Raw genomic sequence first — 25,560 nt, 5'->3', positions numbered from 1 at the left:
CTGAGATTTGTGCTCATTTATCACAGTAAATTGATATATTATCGCAAACAGATTGCATGCAATTACCAATTTAACTCCATTCAACTGCAAACTGATTGCAGACTTTCTTTTTCTTATTGTAGTTTTATTGCCTTCTTGACGCAACAAGCTCACTTTGAAAATGGCATCGGGCCGCGAGGGGTTGCAGGATTAGTCCCTGATCTTGAAGTAACTATTTCAAAGATAACAAGATGACAATGTTTAACGATAATTTTGTTCTCATACCAACTGTTTTCCCGGGTGTGACTGTAGGATGAAAGACTACGGAAAGTTGCTAAATCTGGCAAGAAAGTTGTGAAGTTTGCAACAGCAAAGCGAGCTAAAGCTGCTGTGATTATCGCTGCTTTGAGTAAGAGGTTTCTCTAGTGAAAAGAGATGGTAAATATTTCTCTTTTGTGCATTTACCCACTAACAGTTTGACGTATGAAGGGAACAAAAGTGTGGGGATTACTGTTATGACGTGCACCCGAGTTGAGATGGTAAAAGATGATCACCTAAATTTTAAAACTCAAAACCAAAGACCTAAATAACAAACAGCCAGTTATTAAGATACAGCTCAAGTAAACACTCCACACACAGAATCAAAATCAGCTTTATTGGCTGGCTACAAGGAGCTGGACTCTTTTTGCTCTCTGTGTGCTTAAAAAAGATGTGCAGACAACAAAAACGCATGTGGCATATGTACAGATTTGCATGCGCAATGGTACAAAGTGCAAAGATACCAGAATAAATATGGAGTCTATAACTGGCAACTACTGTATTTATACACCTATAGACTTGAAACAATGAAAGCTTAAATGTCAACAGGACTCTTTGTGAAATGCACTAACTTTCTGCTAATTCTTGAAGCTATTTTGGTACAAGTGAGTCATAGTGAGCTGCCACCACAACCCCAAAGAAACAAAACAGAGAAAAAGAAACCAAAAGAAAAGAAGGTTGAATTTAAAAGAAAACATAAAAGAGTTCACAGTGAGGCTGCCAGTTGCTCATCAAAGCACAGCTTTTTCTTCTTTATTGCAATGGCTAGTCAAGGCTTAACTTAAAAGGAGCCCGTGCCTTCACTAAAGACCCACGTTGGTGCTGTGACATGCTCACTATGCCACATCTCAGAGGGTTTTTGTAATTCCCCCAGTACTGACCACTCCAAACATACCCAAATCCCTCTTGTCAACAGAGAAAAGACAACACGGGGAACAGACTTCTCAGCTTCTTTCTTTTTATTTGACTTGTCAAAAGTTTCCATATCGTGTTTTGGGTTCTACACAGCATAACTAAGACCTTGGAAGCAGCTTATCTGCTTAAAACAGGAGGGTGAGAGAGGGTGAAAAAAGTGTCTTAGTCTTCCATCTATTTCCTGGTTCACGGAGTGGGGTTAGCCACCAGAGCTTCAGTTTCTCCCTCTAGATTCTCCCTCCACCATACCCACTAGTCTAATCCACTTAGGCCCACGCTGCCTCCACTAGTTTTGATTGGCTGGGCATCCTAAATTTCCACCACAGGACTCAGAAGAAAAAAAATCAATAATCTTCACTGCACTGCAAAAAGTCTCTCTGTTAAAAACAGGAATGTGGAATAGCTGAGAGCGTAGGACCTGTCCTTCCTGACAAAGTATAGTCATCTAACTGTACGCGCTTCATTGTTCTCAAGCATTTGCACTTCATTGCAAAATGCACCGCATGTAAACATTTGCCACAACAACTGTATCTTTTACATTTTCGTTGTTGCCTATTACTGGCATGGCTCTGTCTCTCACTTTCTCCCAAAACTGATGCTAATGCCGTTGAAACCCCAGGTGCTTCTCCGCGGCACTTCAAGTCCAACATCAGTCCCTGCTACCCCCCTTCCCCAGGGTCCAATTTTCCTGGCATGAAGCTTCAAGGTCCTCAGCTGAGCTCTCTGTTTAGCAACAACAGCAGCAGCGAGCACGGATGTGTGTCAGGCGGAATGTAATGAGCGTCCCAGAGATTGAACCCCAGTCTTCCTCCCTCTTTTGCCTGAAAATAGATTTGTTCTCACGCACAAAACAGATATTGCAATCACATTCACTTGTTGTTGATCCTCGTGGGGATTCGCTGCATCCCTACCAAAAATGTAAATGAATGCAGGGAGTTTTGGGGGCTGAGGGGGCGGGGATAGAAATCATCGGTGATAAATCATATTACCCGCAAATTCTGCTTAGCGACAAAACAAGACTGCACTGTAAGCAACAGAAACTCCGAATTAGTCCTGAGTCTACTATTTCCCTCACACTATTCCCTGTTATTGTCAACTCACTCCATTTCCGTGTTTTATTGCACATTTACAAGAAAGCAAAACTGTGCTTTAGAAGAGTACATTTGTACAGGGACCACTTCCGATGTTAAAAAAAAAAAAAAAAGCACGGTGTAATGGATTTCCAGTACATATTTCTCAGCATGGTGGAATGTTAGTACAGGAAAGCAGAGGGGAGGGTTGGGGACCAGGCCTATCTCAATACCCCTTTCTGTAACTCATGGGAATGTCAGGTAGCATTGACTAGTGAAGATGTGGCTAAATGGTGGCCTTTTTTTGGCATGCTGCCTGGGGTCTTTGTGGCGCGCACAAGACTTGCAAGACTGCCATTTTATTACGCCTTCGGAACCTTGGATGTCCGCTGTCGGACTAACAAGCTCGGGGAAGTGTAGTAAAAGGTCCAGGACATAGGGTGAGAGATATCTGAAGTCTACTTAATTACCTCAGAGACATATGGAGAGAGAGCGAGGAACACTCTGGGTGTGGATTTGTGTGAGCACATTTGTTTGTTCTGTGGCTGTGTTACACTAGTGGGGGAACGAAAGAAGAGAAGAAAAAAAAGGCGATGACTCGCAGGTAATGGATTGGGTTTCTGCTTACATAATTTCTGCCTCCACCTTTAAAATTTTGAAACACTGACAAATATTAATGCAAGTTGTGCAAACTCGGGATCCTCGGGGGAGACTATCTCAGACGTTTCATGTCCCTCGATTAATAAATGATGTCCCCCTCTCTTGACACAGCCTATTCTTAACCCCCCGACTCTGTACAATGCTGCGAGACGATCATTTTTCAGGGTAGCCGGAGACAGCCTCAGCCTGCGTTGAAGTTTAGCTTGTTGTACGTTGTAATTTGCTGACGTTTCTTCTTCTTTTTTCTCGCTTTCTCTCCTCCTCACCCCCCTCCCCCTCCCCCACTTTTCCCAAATGATTTGCTTACAGATGTGACCAACCATTCCGCACTAGGTAAGACTTTCATTTTTCATAGCACTATTCCCAAGAGTGAGAGCGCTGTTTGAGTTGTCACGTGTCTATGGACGTGATGCAAATGCATGAATATAGAAAAAGGGTTAGGTGATGGGTGGGGCTTAGGAAGAGCCAACGCAACACCGAGATGCTGATGTTTGCCCAGTAAGGTACGCAATGCCCTGCAATCCCCACCCATCCCGTTTTCCCATATGTGTGCATGAGAATACACAATGGTGGCTTTCTCTGGCAAGTGGATTGTGTGCTCTGCGCCTTCAATTTGAGTTTTATTCAAATGAGAATCAAATGTCCCAGATTGTTCAAAGAATACGCCAGCAGTGTTGACTTAAACAAGCATTGAACGGATGGTGTTTGTTTCCACTCTGTGGTGAGTGTGTGGAAATCTCACATGTGCTAAGCTGTGAACCCCTTTGCTGTTTCGGCAAGTCCACGTGTCAACAAGAAACCGCTGGTAGCGTGGATAGTGGCCATGTAGTGAGAGAAACCTGGATTTCTTGTTCCCGGAATTAACTTTCCTCTGAAAGTTCATCCATGCTTCAACTTTTCTTTTTTTTGTTAAGGTGGTCTGCCATGTACTGAAGAGCTGAAAAGGACAAAAGTTTCAAACCTTTGGTAAAGACTTGGAGCAGTTTTACACTCTTAGCCATAAAAAAGACACCATAACTCCTGCTTCCAACCCACTGAACACTCCTAAACAAGTTTCTCTGTAGTCAAACTGCATTGCACTCTGGCGTCCTCAGATCTGCTGCAGCATTAATTAGAATCCCACACAGATGCACAAAGAAAGCATAATTCAATTCCGACTCAATACCACATTTGTTTTTTAACCTAGAAAGACAGCTGATGAGGGGCTCACTTTATAATTCCGTTTATCCTGCGCAGGTCATATTTAGTGCAGTTGTGCTCATGTGGGTCTGATGGATGCTGCTTTTTTCCTGCATATGTCAAAACTGCATTAATTACTTTCCCCCACAGTGGTGGAAACTGCTTCAAAGATTATCCAATAAAGCCATGCATTGTAACTGCAGAAAAAACAAGGCTGAATGCAGATGTCAGGGTTATTGGGGGGGTTTGTTCCAGAAAGCAGGTGCACAGTACTGTGCACAAGTCTTGAGCCTCCTTTGTTTCCTTATATTTTGCTAGGAAAATGGGAAATAGGTGCAGGGATTATATAAACCTATGCAATAATAATAACCAGCTTGATGTTTAGTGTGTCCACCTTTATTCTTCATCGCAGCCGGAACTCTCCTAGTCAGTTTTCTCATAATTCCTTGAAGCAGTCTTCAGGAATAGTTCTCCATGCTTCTTGTAGGACTGTCAAAGCTCTTTTTTTGGTTATTGGTTGCCTTTTGTTTTGTGTTCTCTCAATATGATCCCACGGTGCTTCAGTAGTGTTGAGGTCCGGGCTCCATGACTGATGGTGTTCCACTGCGTGTTTTTCTATTCAGGTATACTTTTACTGCATTGGCAGTGTGTTTGGGGTCATTGTCATGGTGAAAAATGAAGCCATGGCCATCAGACATTGGTAGATCAAACCAGATGTCTATAGACACACACTGTTGTACATTCCCCCCCCCCCCCCCCCCCCGATATAATGATGACAAATTGTCATATTTGGATTCATCTGTTCATAAGACCTGTTGCCAGTGATTTTCAGTCCAAGTCTTGTATAATGTGGCATAGATCAGCTGTTTCGGCGCTCTTCTCTGATGGATTTTTTCCTATTTCTTAAGAACATGACTTTCAGAAACTGTTCATCTTCTGTAGATGGTCTGTCACTTCTTCACTTGTCCAGTTTCTTTAATTTTTTGAAGGACACACTGGGCACAGTGTCAAGATAAGCCAAATTTTCAGGTAATAGCTCTTTGGGAATCACATTACTGATGCAAAAAAATAATATTTTATGTCTATCAAGTCGTTATCTTTTTGTCTTCATAGATTCAGCTAACAAATGTGAATAAACATGTGATGTGTTTTAGGTTTAGGCTAATATTAACAAAGTGAACAAAGATACAGTCTAAAACGGATTCTTTGCCAAGTTGCCTGTTATATATAGACACAACACTGGCTCATCCCATGAGTTAGGTGCCTTTTTTAAACTTCACTGATTCATATGTCAGTGTTAAGTGGCTGAAGAAGCAAACAAAAATGGTCTGATTATGGTCAGGTACAATCACAGGACTGAAAATAACTGGAAAACGCAGCCAATGTTCCAAGAAAAAGTTAAAAGCCTAGAGAACTATCGCTCAAGACCACTTAAATAAAGAAAGACTGACTTCTTGGATGAAAAATATAAAGAAATGAGTTGTGGATCAAGACTTTTGCATAGTACTGTTGTTAAAACTTGGAGTTTCTCAACTGCGAGCGACAAAATCTACATTTGGAGGCTGGAAGTGACTACTTCACAAGACTGTGTGAGCTTTATATTTTGCACTTTCTCCCCCTTTGTGTTCAAATTCTCTGTTTAGGCACAAAAGACTACTTGTGGAACAATCCTCACGCGTCAAAAAAGTATGCTCAACTGCATATGTGTTTAAATGTAATGCTTGCACCTTCTACTACTACTGCCTACCCAAAAATACCAAAGGACAATTGCACATTTGTGAGACTCCGGCAGCTTTGCCAAAGGGCAGGATGTGAAGCTTTGAGAATAGAATGGGCTGAGCGTGGTAACTAAATCTGTGAACCTGCTCCGTTTCTTATTTTTGTGACGCTGACCTGTAGCAGCTGTCTGTTTCAGTTCCTCCTTGAAAAGAAGTCGATGTCAACATATGTAGTTTGCAGATTTAGTTAGCGATCATTCATCGGTATTTGTCATGGTGTGATTAGTCACACTGATTGAACAGTCCTGTCATAGCATCTCATGTTCTAGATTAAGCGACTATTTCTAAATCAGGATGATTGCCGTGCAGTTTAAACAGGCCCCATATGGTCTTTGTGTGTCTTGATAGGCATGCATTTATATTTCCAGTTCCCCTGTACTCGCTGCAGACTCTACTCTTTATTCACTCATTACCATGCCAGTAATGTCACCGAGCTCCACTGCTGCTACCTTTCTTTACTACCCATGCACTTGGACAACTCGGTGAGCATCCACAGATTTACTTTAACTAACGGCTCGTCTGTCCTTGAACCGAGAGCTTGGGGAGTTTGTTAAATGTGCTACGTGGAAAAAATCCTAGACGTAATAGAAGGGTACGTGCAAAAATATCCCTGGCTGTTGGATGTCCAGAGAAGCGTAGCATCCTATGTTTTGTCAGTGTGTGTTAGAGACACTCGGCAGGCTGCAGGAGAGTGATGGAGGTTAACTGCATGACTGAATCTACCATAGCAGGGCATCAGACCAGGACAGCGGGACTTTTCAGTGGTACCCATGGCTCCAAGCATCTGTTCAGAAGGGGAAAATCAATCATCTCACCCCCAAGGTGTAGGAGGTGTATTGGACAAATGAGAAAACTGGCACACCTTGATGCGACTCTTACTTGACTGGTGTTGTGGCTCAGATACAAAGTTTTTCTCAATGCAGTTGACTTTTCATACTCGGACATACCGCCACGTTATTGTGTAATTGAATACCCAGCGCCGTGCCACTACACTCGTGCAGTTTAGCTACTCGGCAGAGCATCTGCAAGCAGTTCTGGTCCTGCTCTCAACTCTTTGAGGCAGGCGCTGGCTGACTGCTCGGAAACAGAAAACCCCTGGCTAGCTGAGAATAATAAGTACCCATGGGAAGCTGCCAGATGGACATTTACTGTGAGCCTAGCTGGAGAGGGAGAAATCTGTCAAACATCACAGTAGGCATCTGTGGGGGAGCAGCACAGGTTCACGTCCACTATGCCGGATAAGAGGAGTGCTCTTTGTCGAGACTAAAAGCTGTTAGATTTTTAACGTATCACATCTAGTTGATGCATTTACCGTCTTTTTTTTTTCCCCAAGGTCAGCAATTCACATTACATTAAAGCCACCTGTTACAGTAAAAGCTTTAAATAATGTCTAGATTATGGATGTTTTAAGGATCCATCTATCACTTGATAGTAGGGGCCATTGCAAATACAGTCTCTAAGTGCTGTGGAGGTTGGCTTTTTTCTTTATTTAATACAATTTTTAGCCAGATTCGACTGTATTGCTAATGCAAGGATGGAGATTAAGACAGAGATTGCTCTTTTATTAGTGTGTGACGTTTTCAGGTGCCTGCCTATGCAGTTTTCTCCTACATCGCCCCAAAATTTTGGTTACAGGCGGTTGTTTCTGTAACTGTTCCAAAACTGATCACTCAAAAAAATAAAAAGCCTCAGTTTCTGCCTGAGATAATCCTCGAATCCTCGTCTTTTGACTCGGAGTAGACATGTCCAGTGCCTCCACACTCCCCCCCCACCCCATCCATATACTCTTCAATACAAAGCTATAGGCGAGGAATTACAATTGGCTCATTATGCTCTCACAAGCTCAAGGGTTTCGTAGTGGGAGAATGAGAAAGAAAGAGCACAAAGAGTTCATTCCAGCATCGTCAGCAGTGAAATAGGACCTCGGTTCTCTTAGGCAAGCTGTGCACCCGTTATTATTGCATTATGTCTGGCAGCCCTCCTTTCAGACAGGAACTGAGCCACACTTGATCAGTGATATGACACTGGCAGAGAGGAGAGTGATTGCTGGCTGCTCAGTTAAGCAAATACCATTATGTGGTAGAAGTCTAAAAGTAGATCTATGCCTGGTGGAAATTAGAAAAGGCAAGTTTGGAGAGCATCCAGAGCGTTGGTAGCTTTGTAATAGTCCACAGTGGATTCATCTGAAGTTATTTATTTATATATATATTTTTTCCATCTCTCAGAGGATAAGAACAATGCTATTCATGGATAATGCAGCACTTTCAAGTCTCCATCTGTTTTTCATTCCCTTGGAAAAAAACAACAAGACGCGCTGCATATCATTCAAAAAATATCAAGAATAAATACAAACTTTTTTCTTTTTTTTTATATGTGCATTTTATGACAACTTTATTTCATCTGCTAAGTCTTCCCGCTTTGCTAAATAAGCGCAGGTATACGTGAGGGACTGTGTGTTTTTAACAATGATTCAGAGTTCACAGGCAACGTGGGAATTCTTGTAAGGCGAGCATATGAGAAGCCGTAACCCAGAGTCAATCATACTGGTCCCTGTGGTGGATTGTGCTTTTTTCACCCCCCTGCGTTTTTCCCAACAACAGCTGGTTGAGTTGTTAATAAGAAATGTGACTGATAGCTTGTTAGTGTGCCTTTGCATACATTCTGCAATAATTACACTTGAGTGACAGATTCAGCAAGCGTTCACTCTTATTTCCCGCCTGTGGGAAAATCTGCTTACGTTGCATTGTGGTAGCAGCATGTCAGTTATTCCCCTCGAATTTTCGATAGAAAAACATTGTCATGATAATCCCTCATCATTGGCAGATGATCACGCATGTGAGTTTCCACTCTAAGCGCATGCAGATGCTTTCAGGATGTCGTGGAACAGTAGTTTTTAGGCAGACAACATTTAGATTTGCGCTCGCTTGGACGCACCTATCGCTGTAAGTGAAGCCGGGCTGCTGTAATGAACAGATGGCTTATCTTTAACTTTATCAACGGCGGAAGCGTCGCTAGCAAATGCAATAAGTTACTCCAGTAGCTGGAGGGAGAGCTGTATCCATCAGTAGCTAACGGCATATGGTGTAGGCAGATTAAGGTTTCCTCTCCCTCTATTTCCCTGCCTTCCTGTTCTGTGAGTGGTCCTGAAGCCAAACATCAGATGCTAACTTCACAGGGCAGCGTGTGTGTGTGTGCTTGTGTTGTGAGGGTTACTGGGCACCCGATTTAAGCTCCTCAGTTTCCTGTTTCATTAATTTTCTTTTTCCTCCTTTAAACTCTCCAGACATTTGTTTACTGACTGCATTCATTAATTATAATCCCCTGGTTTAGCTTTACACCTAACCCAGGACCCCATTATTTACCTACCTCTGTTGTTTTCCTATTTGTTGTTTTTCAGAATCTGTTTTTTGCTAGTTTATAGTTTCAAGGCTATTTTTAACCTCCTGACAAGAAAAAAATGTTGTCCAATCAAATTTTTTTTAAAATCCCCCAATGTTTGTAAGGTAATTAGAAGACTGAAATAATTTTTTGGGAAAAAAAAGTTTACATTTTTTAGATATCACATGTCCACTGCAGAGGACATTGGAAGGCCAAACATGTAAAAATGAACTTTGATGGCAAATATTTGCTTCAACTCTTCACCAAAGAGAAGTTTGAACTCAAGAAACTGTAGTGGTTTCTTCCCCCAAAACTGCAAGTCACTGCTATACTGAAGCCACGAGTTGGTGATTGCCAGATCAAAAAGTAGAGAACTGCACATACTGTCAATTTCTGAGTGCTAGAGACCATCCTGTAGAAACTCAACATTCGGCAACAAGGTCCACGTCACCTATATTGGTAGTGTACTCAGCAATTGCCAGTGGACTTGGCATATGGACAAACCTTTTGTTTTTCTTGTGTGTCTGTCCTGAGGTTGATTGCCATAGGCAGAGGATGCCATGACAACTGGCTTGTTGTCCAACCACTCAATGACAGCAAGTTCAGGTCTGAGTACCATCTCTGATGCTCCTCCTTCTTTCTTCTTCAAGGGCTTATTCCCTATGATCTTCTTCATCAGACAACTCAAGATCTGGGTTTCCCTCATCAAACTGCAATAAATGGAGGAAATGACCTCAAATGTCCACTACGGAGGACATTTTTTAAACACTTCAATGCTATACTAAAATGAAGTTAGAATTAAGCATACTATGTTTTAATGTGTTATTAAGAGACTTATTTAAAATATGTTAACAACATTTATAGCTAAAAATTGCTCAATAAGAAGTTTTATGCACTTACTTTTCTTCTTCCCATGAAATGTGCTTGCAGCGATGGCCGCCATGTTCCTTAATGATAAAAAAACCAAAGTTCCCAAAGCTCCACCCCTTCACATTTGGTATCATTGGAAAGCCCTAAATGTCCCCTGTAGATACCAAAAGGAGGCAATTGTGTAGTATGCAGTGCATGGGAGATATTCAGGTTTAGAAAGGTGCTCTACAGAGGACAAATTTGCATTGCTTGTAGTCAGGAGGTGAGTTAAACACGTCCGTTGCCAGTCTTGGTAAAAAAAAAAAAAAAAAAAGTTTTTTTATCCATTTGGAGAGAAATCACAAGGAAATATTAGCAACCATATCCGTGTCAAGACGGTGTTGTTTTTCCTCTCTCTCCGACTAACAACCTCCGTTGCCTCTCCAACCTAACCACCCGAGTAAAGCGCTCTATTCCAACATTGGAAGGAGAGCTTGTTTACCAGCTCCTCCATGTGTTGCATCCCTATTAAGCTGAACGTCAATCAAAGCCTTGTTTGCTCGAGCGAGTGGCTTCGTCTTCTGCAGACCAACATGACAGAACGGTGTTGGGCACAAATCAGACGGTGCACAAAAACGACACTCACCTCATGCAGATCGGAGAAGTGCGCGACGGCAGTTGTCGTGATTACCGGCGTCTCTCGCGAAACATCAATGCCCTCGTGTGTCTAAGGAGTGGCCCCTTGCTGAAATAAAAAAAATCCAAAGTTCTCTGGGCTAGTAACAAGGTTGCCTCAAGGTCAGTGCTATTTCTGTACCGACTACATTTATCATTGTTTTTCTTTTCTTTTCTTCAGGAATGAATTAACATTGTGTAATAATCACCTCCGGTGCTTTTTAACTCTCATTCTCACTCCCAGTTTTGACACGCTTATTATGCTAAATTTCAACTCATGTATAAAACCTCTGATATGCCGCAGCATGGATCCAACACAAACCCCCCCCAAGCCTTCCCTTTCCTATTGTTACTCCATGTTACGTCTCTCTCTAATAAGCAGCGTTAATTAGCCCGCTCCTCAAAAATATAATTTTCTATTGTGTCTTCAGGGTTTGGTCATTAAACGAACAAAAGCAGTCAAATGACTGACACAATACACTCAGCTGATTAAGGGCGCAGCCATGACAAAATGTGGCTGAGAAACAATGAGGGACCTGCTTGATTCTACATCATCCTGTTATCTCTTGTTTTTGTCTTCCACTCGGCTTGCGAAAACACGTGACCTTGTTGCACATGTTGCACATGTGAACTCTTAATTTCAAACAGAAGCCCATTTTTTGTATGCGATTAGATACACACACTGCTTAACAAACTTACTAGCCCACTACCACTATTTATGCCACAGCTGCTCTAAATTATCAGCCCTGACGAATGGCCAAAATCACTTTTTTAATGTTTTTGTAACGGTTAATCTACCAGTAAGCGCACAAGCTCTTCAATCAAAATTATATTTCTACTGCCACAATATGATTGTTGATGTTATCTGTGAACTTTCCATGAAAAAGTAGGAAAAAATAGCAAAGCCCATTCATATTTTTCGATTAACACGCCAAATTAAAGTTATTTACTTGCATTCTTAAGGGGAAAAAAATGCTTTTAGTCATTGAATTTAAAGCTTGATTAATTTCTGACTTCTCAAAGAAGTCCAGTCTTCAAATTTCAGCATAGAACCATGAATTCAGTATTATTTACCCATTAAATAGCAATATATTTTTTGGTAGATGTTTTTGTATTTTCTTGTGAAAGGTGGTTTAATAGATTTGTTAAGCACATATAAGAATATGCTACCAACACACTGCTGCTTTCATGCCTGAATTTTTATCCAGACCAAAATCTCTTCTATTTCCAATCACATCTTTTGGGATAATAGCCGAATTCATATGGTCTCCTTTGAGACAGCATCTGGCCCAAGTTGGCTCAAGCATCATACATCCATTTTGGCTGAACATTTGAGAATGATGAAGACCGCTGGACAAAATCCATGGCCTCGCTTCTCTGAGGGTTCAATGTCAGAGGTCGTTGGGTGACCAACCCATCTGCCGGTCTGGCATTACCACATAAAGTACAGGCTGGATTGTTTGTAATCGAGCAGCATGTTTCGTGGGAGTCTAAGCAGAGACAGGCTGTGTTCACGGCTTGCTCAGATGTATACTGTACGTCTACATCACCGCAGAGCGTGCCAGCGGATTATGTCACTGTGGCCGATTCGATAAACAATGTTTTGATGGAGGCAAAGTGACAGTAATGCATGTATTTTTTTTTTTTTTTGGGAGGGGGGGGGGGGGGTGGCCTATCAAGGTTTTAGAGATATGTAATGTAAAAGCATATGCTTGAAAAGCTTCAGCAATACTACTATACAGTTTAAAACACTGCGTGCTTCTTTGGTGTAGATAGAAACTGACAGTTATACTTGGATTAAATTATTATAACCGTCTAAACTGAGCCCAAGGATAAGATCAGGGTCATCAGGTCCTGTAGCTAAAATGTTATTGGGCACAATAATAGCATTCAAGTCTTTTGCACCTTAAATCAGCACATCCTCAGATCGACCATTATGGGTAGAAAAGAATAAAACTGACTGGCATGCATCAGTTTTTACTTATATCTAGCACATGTTGCAAATTTACTACACTGGTTGGAAACAGGCAAATGTAGCAAACACAACCACATTGCACACATTTTCTTTTTATTCAGTGCTTCAAGAATCAATGAAAGGGTGATTTTTTTGATTGTGACGGTAGATGTCAAAAGAAGTTACCCATTCGATTTTCCAATAGTTAACTTCTTAAGTAACTTTGCCTCCTTTATTGGTTTTTACTTTGTGTGTGTGCGTGCATTATTCACATAACTACGACCCATCAGCTTTGGCTTTGGTTCTCAAATATTTTCTGTTACCTCTTCAAAAGCCACAAAAAAATAAAGCGGAAAATGCTCCCAATGACATGTAACTTGATTTCATTTTTTTCATCTATTTTTGAGAAGAATTGGTTTTGAGACCGAGTTAGGACTGCCTTTAACGCAAAATCTAATGTATCCCACTAGGTTTTCTCCCTGCCTAATGTTATTTACAGTTTCTGTCCATTGCTGCTCTCACAGAGATACAATGTGTCACATTTTTATCTGTTAAAGAAAGAAACTGATGGTCTTGAGGTCAAAAAGAGTTTTACAAGTGCACCATCGCAGTTGACCCCCAAGATGTCCACAGTATTCTGACTATGGTCGATTAAAAAAAACAAGCTTGTCATGCATCAAAAGTTCATTCATATAAGATTGAAAAGGTTTACACTATTTCTTTAAACGTCAAATTCCTCTTTTACATTGGAAAAGAAAACATTCAGTCAAGGACATAACTGAGTTTGCTGTAACTTTTTCTTCATCATTTATGTTCAGCCTCGTATTTGTTATAATTGAACATTCGAATACGTCATCATTCACAATAAAGGATGCCGTATCCAGTCGTAGTTTGGAAAATGTAACAGACTGTTGATGTGAAGCCTTAAAAATGTGTCCCATTTTCTTCTTTTTAACCATGTGGTGACCATTAACAGTGTAGTGGTACTGCACCGTGGTAAAAGTGTGGATCTGTAGAGGCTTCGCCATATTTAACCAGAGCTCTGTGTACACGGAAAGCTGTCCCAGTGCAATACTGCTTGTGCTTTCTTCACCGAAACCAAAATAGAAACTACTGTTAATTAGTCCTCTGTGGCCTGCCATACTGAGAACCCAGGTTTGTAAATACAGGAGAGAAAGTGTCCTCAACTGTCCCTTGTTACAGATTAAGGCCTGGAGCCAGATGGGAAATTTGAGCCAGGCTGTTTTTATTTATTTTTTCGCTGCTACTGCGTGTGCATAGTCTTGGTCGGGGAAGGCACTGTCTATAGAATTCATGTTTGTTCTGGGCCTTAAGCAATCACAGGCTCTGCTTAAGGCTAAGCCTTTGGCACGAGGAGAGTGGAATGACCTTGCAATTGGATTCAAGGTTTAGATGCACGAGGAGGAAATAAGGGCCGTAATTTCATTACTACCCTCACTATAACACAACAACTGCATTATAAACTACGCAGATGAGACATCACAATAATAACTGAGAGCAGTGCGTTCATTTATTATGTTAAAGTCATCCAGTGTCAAGATTCAGGAAAAGCGTAGGAGGCAGTGCAGTGAAACCGAAGGTGGGAAGGTCGCCAGGATGTGATCGATTTTAATGCAAATGACCAGAGTGCAGCTTCTTCCAGTTACATTTGCTGTGGCAAACTTTGCATAACACGTGTTACTAGCTATAGATTTGAGCAATTCATTAATTAAAATCGAAACGTGCCTTGCAGATTAGGGTGTTTTCTTTTAAGCAGCGATGTAATTGTTGGCTAGATTTGATCACGTTCTCTGTTTTTCTGCTAATAAATCTTTGCATGTGCTATTCAGAAATCACCAGCCATGTGTAATTATGGACAGAACAGCGGAAAAACTTTCCAACCTGGCTGCCCGGAGCAGCGCTAACATCTCCCACATCCTTTGCTCTAATGCTGGCGCGGTCAGTTTCAAATATGCTTTCGGTCAAGAGACTTGTAGTGACTCAGAAGGACTCATTTTCAAATGCAGTGTCACAGGCAAATGTAGGCCAGGCTCTGTTTTTCACACACATACTCAGCATTGCTAAAAAGCACAAAAGGTTAAGTCAACTATTAAAAAACTGTGATAGTAGAGTTGCTCCTTTTTACCTTAAATCAACATGAGAGACAGGAAAAAAAGTGAACTCAAACACCAATTAAGAGAAATACTACAAACTATTAAATGATAATATTTGATCTTGCATGAACACATACACAACAGCTGTTTTAGCATCTATCATATTAAATCTTTAGGATTACGTGATTATTGTAATAGTTTAGCAAGCTAAAGCTTTATTTGTTAGTTGTTGTTAGTTTGCTACTGGCTCTAACTGTTTAACTTCTATCTACATACAAGTTGCTCTGGTGGTTGTACGCACTGTGTGCCACTGTTAACTGATAGTGTTAGCTTAGACTCATGGACCGCTCCATGAGTCGTTTGGTACCGGGTCGCGAGAGTTGAGGCTCGGGTGTGAAATTGACAGTTTTCAGGGTTTTTATCGTTAACTCGGTTTTCCTGGGTCTTTTCCCGTGTTGTAGTTGTGTGTTTTATTTTGAAAGAAATATTTACACGTTCCCATAGCGACCGGAGAGCATTAAGGGGCAGAGAGGAGGATGTTACTCTCAGTGTTGTTGGCACATTTCAGGAGGACGCTGCTAATAAAGTTACACAATCACACAGTGAATTCTCGTTTATTATTATATTTACAAAATACCACCGTTTTCGTCTTGGTCATATCATTTTATTTTGTTGTATATAGCCGCGACACCTCAAAGGCCGGTCCGTGAAAATATTATCTGACATTAAACCGGTCCGCGGCACAAACAAAGTTGGGGACCGCTGGTGTAGTGGTTCATAACAGTTGCCTAACACAGAAAAGATCCATTTTCAAGAGTGTGAGGAGGCAGAAATCCCATGGAGGTTTACATCAGGAGGCGCATCCAGAGTTTGCAAATCTGTGCCAAAGCTAATACGTGGATGGATCTGCTGTGATGACCCATTGTGAATAAGAAGCCTAGATAGTGTGGGAGGGAAAAAAGACATTCGCTGGAGGCATTCATATTGTTGAACTTAGTTAACACAGGTAAATGTAAGCCAGCATTAATTACACAAAGCTATTTAACCTCTTAAGCCCCAAGCCTACCTGATCTCCTGCCTTTTTCCCCTGTATCAGGGGGCGTTGGGGCTTAAGAGGTTAAATTGCATTAGATGACTAGCAGAGTCTTAGAAAGCATCACAAGTCTGTATTAATTTTTTTCCCCCTTTTCGGAGCCTGTTAACATGCGTCACTGCGACATTACACCCATCATTAATTTGCTATCTCGTTACCATACCACCACCTCTCACTCCTTTCATTCTCCTTCTCTCAAACTTTCCTCTTCGAACTGGCATGGTAATCACCTCGGTTGAAAGATGGCAGGCAAAGAAAAGAAATCAAGATACTGTATGCAAGAATAACAAGCTGACACTGCACTGTCAACGGCAGAGAATAATCTTTCCCACATTTTCATTCCTCCCCCTGGATTTCCGCCATAAACACGGTCCAACGTCTATTTTTAGCCCGTTTTATTTCTTTTCTTCTTTCACCAGAATTCACCATTCGGCTTTCTATTGTCTCACGCTTTCTAGTTGGAGCCGTGCATTGTGAGCTGCACTCGAGCGGCGCTCTTTTTGTTCTGCACACTAATATGCACCTCGCAGTTTATGCAATAGCAGATAACCTGTCAATTTTATGCAGCGGTTTTTATTCATCATAAAGATTTGTACAACTATACAGTGATTATTCCAAATCCCCAGAGAAAACGCCTTGGACATACAATGAAATAGCACAGCTTCATCAAAGAGAAAGATCCATTTATTATTCAAAACGAACAATATCGGTGGCTCTGGTGATGAAATCACGTTATCATGTTAATGACTGAGGAAGAACAGGTAATTCAGAGGAAGACCTTCAGCGAAGTTACATTTGAGTTGGGTGCGTAATGACTATGTTAACATAATCCGGTCATGTTAAATTGGATCAGCAATATTATTAAAGCAGGCGAAGCTTTCATTCGGTGCCACTAATTCCTCTCAGTCTAACTCCTAATGAGAAATAAGGAAGCACTTACAAGCAAGCGCTCAAACTGAACTGCAGGTAGAGATTATCTGTCTGTCTCACTCAGTTTCTCTCTTGCATTCTGTGTTGGTGTCATGTGCACAATTACAAAGACCCAACCCCACACAGAAACCACACACACACACACACACCCCTGTGCACACTCAGGAATACACACTTTTGCTTTCAATCTCTGTCTCTGTTCCTACCTCTCTCAGATGAACAGCACTTTGTAATGAAGCCAGAAGGATTTTCAAACACATCATTATAAGGCTCTTGGGAAACTGTATGGAATGAAGACCAGCTCCATGATTTGGCATGAAATGGGAGTTTTGAAAATAATAATAATTTTTTTAAAAAATCACTCCACTGTCAGTGGCGGTGCTTAAGTATCGCATAAATTATACGTTGCTACAGTAGAAATGATAAAGTGGTGACTGTAAGAGGTCCGAAATGAGGATTAGCTTTAATAGCTGGGTGCTGCTATTGAAACATAAAAGACGAAGTGAGTCACTGTGATTGCTCTGATGTGTTAAAGTAAGACGAAATATCATTTTAACAGTTACTACTGTTAATGTATTTATGGACCGCAAGTGTGCTTCAAAAGTAGAACGCGTCTTCTCGTGTTACTTTGTTTTTGGCTGATCTGTCGTCGTGTTTTGTAATAACACACGTATACGTGACAATTATCAGCCCTAGCTGGAGAAAGAGACTCTGAGCAGCTCTGGCATGCGTGCTAACATGCAGAATCACAGGCAGCAATCCAAGGGGGACCATTCACTGTCTTATCTGTCAGCATACAATGCTAATTCAGGTATGAACTAATTTCCATTTTTTTTAATCTGGTCATGCTTTCAGAAGTGTTGACACTCTGCCTATGTTGTTGCTTCCCATTGGACACGCAACCAAAAGCCAAATACAGAATAAATTGGGAATGAAACAAGTTAAAAAAGATTATTCATTATGCTCACGTGTAATATGATAGTCAATACCCTATCGATCACTGTGGAATTTTAATTTACCCATAATGACATAACATTAAGTGAACCTGATTGATAGTTTTTACACATGGGAGCACACAATTATGTTCCACACAGGCCGCACGTGCACACGCTAATGCGCGCACACACACAAACACACACAGATTCCCGTGAGCGCAAGTCGGCTGCAAATTCACACACTCCCATTCCACAATGTTATTATCTCATTCTCCATGGTCTCATTTTTCACAAAGCCCCGGGGTGTGTGAGGGACAGTCAGGGTTGAGCTCACACAAGCCCCGGCTGCACACCCGACTGCCAGCGAAGGTCTGTGTTAGCACCAAGTGCAACATTGCCAGAAGAAACAGAAATGGGGAAAATGGAAAGAAAAGCAGATGATCCCACAAAACAATGTGGTGCGGGACCCTTTCACACTGCCAGTGGAAGCAGCTGCTCAACTTTATTGGAGATTAGAACGGCAGAGTGGTTATTGAAAAGACATGTCATTACAGGGGAGGCATGAAGGCTAAAGTGACCACAGCGTATATGAGCTTGGGTTATTCATTCCACGAATGAATTCCATTTTTTGGGGCCTTTATCGATATATATTTAAAAAAAAGAAACCTCTATTATCATTTGGATTTTAACTCGTTCAGATTATAAGACTATCCAGATTAATTGTTGTACTTTTCTTTTTTTTATTCAGAGAGAGTGCGTATCTGTCCGAGACTTGAGGAGACAAGACTTGCGTATCAAACTCAAGAATGTTCAATCAATACTTGTCTTTGTGGAAGAATTCCTCTAAAGTTGTCTTAGAAGAGACTCATTCTCACCAAACTTGTTTCTTTGCTGTATGAAATGATCTGGGATGATTCATCACACAGTCAAGACAAGCTAAGTCTATTTTCCTGGGCTCTTACAACTGGCTTTGAGCATGGTGTGGCATCATTGCATTGAATTTTGGGAATTCCTATTCAGTCTCACAGCTGAAGTCTGAACCTGATGGATCGGAAATCAATCAAGTTTCCTTTTTCTAAGTGTTTCTTCTCTTTGCTGTCCGCATTGTGATCTTTGTCTTCATACTAAAGCAGCAAGCTAAGATTGCATGTTGGCCTATATCGATATATATATATATATATATATATATATATATATATATATATATATATATATATATATATATATATAGGGAGAGAGAGGTACATACCAAAGACTCATAGATGTAGTGAAAGAGCATGTTTGATCATTAGGTAAGAGTATCTATTTGTTTGCCTTCTGCACTGAGCAGACAGATATTGTAACAGATTCCAAAATTCTGTTGGATGATTTTATGAAATACTTACTCAACGTACTGGCCTAGTTAGCACTGTGTTAGCGTGCTAATTTGCAACACTCAAATAGCGAATGTGGTAAGCATTATACTCACTTAACCTCAGGGTGTCGGCATATTCCTGGATTCCAGTCACTGGTTAGATGGGTAGAAATGACATAGAACGTTAGTTGCTGCCAGATCCTGACCAACCACTGACTTAATGTTAAAAATAATTCTTATTTATCTTATAATGGATCATGCTGCAGCTCCACAGTCCATCATCTATCTGACACAAATTATTTTTAGCCTCTTTTTCTTTAAGACCAACTTAAAGGGAAGAATCAGAAGGCTGGAACAATATGTAGGTGGGGCTGCTTTGCTCATGGCCAGAGCTGGGCGTCTGAGATGACCACACAAAGGACATCTGCAGTATAATGAAAAACTGTCTGCGACTTCAGAGCGTTTAGAGCAGTCTGATGGCTACGATTGGGATTTTTTGGCCTTGCGAGCTTTCATCATTTTAACAGTGCACATATGTGACAAATAGTGATTAATTAAGTCAAAGCACAATTGGTCCACTCTAACGTTCAGCACTTTGCATTGATAGCTGTATTTGATGGACATTTTAATATCATGCTATAATAGATTTGATTCAACAGAGAGGTAGCCATTAAAACTGATTTGTAATGCCGAAGTTCTTACAACTGTAAAAACATGCAAACAAAGGCTTTGGTGTGTGGCCATAATCTTTAGTAAATCCTGACAGTAAGGGTTTTTTTTTTTTAATGTTAAAAGAGTTTTGTGCAGCAGCAAGCCATTTGTAAACCTGGCCCTTAGTGTCATGTTTACTTATGCACAACATTTGCTGCGTTATCTAATAACAGAAAGCCAAGCCTTAAGCTGTGGAACAATCAGTTGACATAGAAGTGATGTGGTGCTGGAGGCAGCTCGATCTGATGACTGGACTGCCAGCAGTCAGCCGCACACATGATTAGTGTCAGATCACTGACATCATTTAATGTGATGCCTCAGACATGGGGCAGCTGTTACTTTAGGGAGCCAACTCTCCAGTATCACTTCATTGGTTTTGTGCCAGAATATTATTTTGTGGGCACAGCCAGTGAAAAAACAGAAAGCGGATGAAAACCAAATCTCTGTGTGTCACCGTCCCACCAACGACGCGTCCATTGTGTATATTACTGAATCACATAGTCGGTGATTAGCACAGTCGGAGAGGCACAGACGGGAACCAAAGCCCAAACCAATAACTCTCAACACTGAATTTAACGTTTGTCTAGTCGGTGCTGTAAAATGTTCTCTCCATTTTCAATTCCCACATTGTCATCCTAAAAGAGGTTACAGGACTCGTGTGGCACTGACTTCCTGCAACGGTATTGTTAAGACATTTGTGTGCTCTACCTCCGCTGTGGCGATTTGAAACAGTATCTTAAGTACAGTTTATACGGCCTCTGAAAGTTTTTGCCTTGTATCCAGAGTCTTCCGGAAAGCAGTAGCGAGAGGGGAAAAGCAGATATTACAGCTGTCAACAAAACAACATGAGGCGCTAAATTTGCCGTGGGGAGAACAGACACTTATGGTGCCAGTAATATACTGAATTATACATTACACACGAGAGACCAGAACATATAGAGATGCTGCACAATATACCCAAGGAACTTTTTCTTCTTGCACTTTTGCAGTTGGAAAAAACACTTTTCTAACACCTTCACAAGAATAGCAGTTGCAACATCTTTAAATTTAGAATGCCGAATGACGCCCACTAAATGTGTGATGAACACTAATTAACAACCTTTCAGCTTGAGAACACACTAGTTTCTTTCCTCTTTGCACATTGCTTCCCCTTGTTGCTGATGCAGTGGCGGGTGGATTGGAAGACTTAAAAGGGCCATTTTTTTTTCTCCTTGTGTAAGATGTTGATTTCCGCACCTTTCCAAAAGTGTAAGCCTCTTGTTTACCCCGATTCACATCTCCATGACTTTCCAGATCTGCCATATGCTTTCATCCTTCTTCATGGTTTGTCAAAAACTTTGCACAGCATACTTAACTTTTGTTTTGTTTTTTCTCCAAACCTCACAAAAATGTAGAACCTGTGCAGATGTTTTGTGTCTCCTGTGAAGAGGTTGGTCAAGTGGGAGAAATAGTGAATTAAATTTAAATCTGTCTGGGCGTATGGAGATTAGAAAAGATTAGCGTTACTAACATAGATTTTATGTTCACTTCAGATAAGGACACAGGGGTGCTATTGCTTTTGTAGATAATATAAGAAATCAAATCCTTGGACTTCAATGAGTGTTGGACATCCTTGCCAGGATGCGTGTGTCATATATGCACATTGTCTGTCATAAACTAAACTGAATACACCTTTCTGCTAGATTTTACACAACACTTGTCTGGCTTTTCAATCAAGCCATTTTTTGCATATTTGTCACCCGTATATGTTTCAGATCAAACAAATCTGAATCTTAGTCAAAACCTGTCTGCAAAATGAAGTAGGCTTAAAAGAAATATATCATGCCACAATCTAAAGAAACAGCGAGAAAGAAAGTCACAGACATCTATTGGTCTGGAAAGAAAAGACCATTTCCGAGACCTTTGGAGTCCGGTGAACCACAGTGAGAGCCATTATCCACAAATGGAGAAAACTTGAAACAGTAGGGAACCTTCTACCAAAATTGCTCAGATGAATCATCCAGGAGGTCACAAAAGAACCCAGAACAATAACTAAAGAACTCCATGCCTCAGCTGTCTCAGTTAAAGTCAACAATTCAACAATAACAGAAACTGGGGAAAAATGGCATCCATGGGAAAGAGCAAGGAGAAAACCAAAAAGAGCACAAAGGTTCATCTCACATTTGCCAAAAAAACATCTTGATGATGCCTGACTAGACAAAAGTTGAACTCTTTGGAAGGTTTCAGTCCCTTTACATCTGGTATAAAATTAACACAGTATTTCATAAAAAGAAAATCATACTAACAGTCAAACATGGTGGTGGCAGTGTTGTGGTTTGGGGTGCTGCTTTGCTGCTTACAGACCTGGATGACTGGATGGATGACTGCTGTAATTGATGGAAACATAAATTCTTCTCTCTACCAGAAAATCTTGAAGGAGAATGCCCAGCCAACATTTCGTGCCCTGAAGCTCAACCTGGGTTATGCAGTAAGACAATGGTCCAAAACACACACTAAGGCCTCCTTTGGATGGCACAAAAAAACCCAAAAGAAAGATTTTCCAATGACCTAGCCAAAGTCCAGACTCAAATCTGAATAACATGCTTGAAAACCGTCCAATGGCTGAATTCAAACAATTCTACAAAGAAGGTTGGGCACAAAATTCCCCCTCAGAGATCTCTGAAAGACTCCAGTTACTGGAGTTACTGCCAGTTACTGCAAACGCTTGATTGCAGTTCTTGCGGCCAAGGGTGTCAGAACCAGTTAATAGGTTTAGGAGGCAATTACATGTTCACACTGGTCCAGGTAGGTTTGGATAGCTTTTTTCTTTAATTAATGAAAACATAGTTTAAAAACTGAATTTTTTTATTGACTCAGGTTACCAGGAAATATGTATGTACATATGTATGGAACGCCAGGACTGCCATAATGAATTAATTAAATAATTAATAATTAATTAATTAAATGTGTCAATAATTAATTAAAATTGGAATTAATTAATTAAATAAATAGTTATGACACATGTAATTAATTAATTATTGACACATGTAATTAATTAATTATTGACACATTTAATTAATTAATTATTGACACATTTTATTAATTATTTATGTATTTCACATTTTAATTAATTATTGACACATTTAATTAATTAATTATTGACACATTTAATTAATTATTTATGTATTTCACATTTTCATTAATTATTGACACATTTAATTAATTATTTAATGGTGTATTTAATTAATTCATTATGGCAGTCCCATCGATCTGGGATCCCAATCGATCCATGATTCGATTCAATTCGATTTGAATCTGGGAAATTTTGACAGTCAGAAATATTATAATTCAGATCAGTACATTTACATATTTTTGTATCTATAAAAAGGAAGCTGACACATGCAAGACTTTATCAAAGGTGTGAGCATCACAGCAGATGCCTTTGTGTTAAAGTAGATAAAACACAGAAAAACATGAAGGTGATTTTCCTGGCCTGGGATTTTGTAAAAATATTCTGCAGTACATCAAAAACGAAAAAAAAAAACCAACCCATTAATCAACATATGAACATCACCTCTGAAGTTACAGCGGTTTTATTAGAGACACGGCTAAGTGTTTTGCATTTTGCATCATTTTAAGTTTAAGTTTGTTCAGTATTGAACGGCAGAAATTAGGTTTTCTTTTCGGAAGTATGTAAAATGAAAAAAAAAAACAGCGTCCGACAGCGCTGTAAACAATGGTAGACTTGTGCCTAACAAGCAAGCGAATAAGGCAGAAAACAGATTTTTAGACGGGAAAGTGTTCTTGAAGTACAGAGAGAGAGAGCTGTGCATGAAGTGGGATTTTATCGTGGTGGAGGCAAAACAGTAAAAGTCAGGGTGAACTCATGACGATGTTTATGTGAAGCGCAGTTTGGATCTTCTTTTGCTGCTGGTTCGGTCAATATTGTTTGGAGAGAGATAAAACTAACAGCCTTAGAATCACTGCAAAAACGGCGTGAACACAAAGCGCAGACTCGCCGAAACATCGGAATCAGCGAGCTGTCGGCTTTCAACCCTGACCGTGTCCGTGCCGTCGGGTGAGAAAGGCGACATCTCACTGATTCTGATCCGTCGGTGGGTGCGCGCTGTGTGTTTACGCCTTTGTGCAGAAACCGTGTACCTGCTCTCATTTACTGTCTTAGCTGTATGGTGGTTGTTGAAATTTTGTGAGGTTTCATCGGAGATTCTGGCGTTTCAGGCAAAATAAATTTTTATTAAAAAATCGATTCAGGATTTTAATGAATCGATTTGACGTTATCCAAGCCAGAATCGATTTTAATCGATAAATCGATTATAAAAACCCACCCCTAAAGACAACCTGCTTAAGTTCAAAACAAGATCAGGATGGGAAAGCAAAATGATTCAAGGAACTTAGAAAATATCATGGTTGTTAGTGACAGACAGGTTGCTCTGAGTGTCTCAGACACTGCTGAACTATCTACGAGTATCTGCTGGTACCGCATCCGACATTATCCATGTATAAATAAGTTGTGATGTTTTTTTGCAATATGGATTTTATTTTTATTCAATGTCAATTAGCAGTCTCTTCCAATTTGTCCCTAATCTTTGGAATTTTATCTTGTATAACTTTAATGACACACACAGACTCCATGTAGAATTAGAGAAATGACTATATTATATGGCTTTATAAAGGCCTCTTTAACTGAATGGCTTTTATCAGCTACAAGTATGATAATGAGTAATGCCACTATTAAAGTGAGCAAGGTGCCAACGAGTTTTAATCAGAGTCATTATCCCATTATTAACTGTGTCAACACAGAGGGCTAAAGCAAACAACTAGCACGTTTACCACACTTCTGCTTAACCACCGCTGGGCGTTGAGTCCCTGCACTGTATTTCTTAGGCTTGTGAAGATCTAGCTGTAGAGTCTCAGAGGTGTATTATTCACAGAGAAATGGGGATTACTACCATAGCTCTCATCCAACATTGCACTTTAAAAGGTGTGTGCTCATGGTGTAGTGTTCTCCTCTTTTTTGCCACCCTATTTCACCATGCCTTACAATATAGTTTCCTCATTTCCTTCCACGTTCATCAATTTCATCCTTGGTCTCTTTGTATGGTGATTCTCTGACTTTACGCTTCTCTATAACAAAATGCCAACCACTCACACCATTATTATTCCCTGATTAAATTTCTAGTTGAAAAAAAGGAACACTCAAGTCACTCAAGCTCTATTAATAAGATGGAGTAGCGCAATCTAATGGATGTGTGAAATAAGCACCGGCTATTAATGTTTAATGTATAATTGAATGTTCTACATGGTCAAACTTGTTTACTGGAATAATTGATGTTTCTGATTTCCCATTTTCCTGCAATGCAAGAAGGGACACAGAGAGCAGTAGATAGAGAGGGAGAGACCCCTTAACTCACACTCTGAAGCTGAAGGTGGTCAAGCCGCAGACAATAGAAGTAATAACAACACTTGAAAGTGGTAATTTTTGATGAGCTCTTAAAGTCTTGCAGCAAACTTTATATTTGAACTTCAAGCTGTCATGAAAAAATGAAACAAAACAAACAATCTCTGAAAATATTGCACGCTATGCTTATTAACTACTAAGCTACTAAAAACAGGGAAAGCCCCTTTTTATGGTGCCTTTCTTTACCTGTGCAAATTTACTGCACACTAC

At 40.3% G+C, this 25,560-nt stretch overlaps 1 protein-coding gene across 26 annotated transcripts in view; it reads left to right on the top strand.

Moving 5' to 3' along the window:
• LOC146521797 (receptor-type tyrosine-protein phosphatase delta-like) overlaps positions 1-25,560 on the top strand; it is a 422,277-nt gene that overhangs the window by 110,566 nt on the left and 286,151 nt on the right. For 24 of the 26 annotated variants that reach the window (XM_085144116.1, XM_085144089.1, XM_085144047.1 and 21 more), the window contains exon 4: positions 3,252-3,275. The exons of the other annotated variants lie outside the window; for them this stretch is intronic. The gene's annotated coding sequence lies outside the window, so the exon portion shown is untranslated. The remainder of the gene's footprint in view (positions 1-3,251; positions 3,276-25,560) is intronic. 26 annotated transcript variants of the gene reach the window in all.

Source organism: Neolamprologus multifasciatus, chromosome 3, assembly GCF_963576455.1.
Source record: "Neolamprologus multifasciatus chromosome 3, fNeoMul1.2, whole genome shotgun sequence".
In the NCBI taxonomy this organism is placed as follows: Eukaryota; Metazoa; Chordata; class Actinopteri; order Cichliformes; family Cichlidae; genus Neolamprologus; species Neolamprologus multifasciatus.
This window is presented reverse-complemented; position numbering and strand designations above follow the sequence as displayed.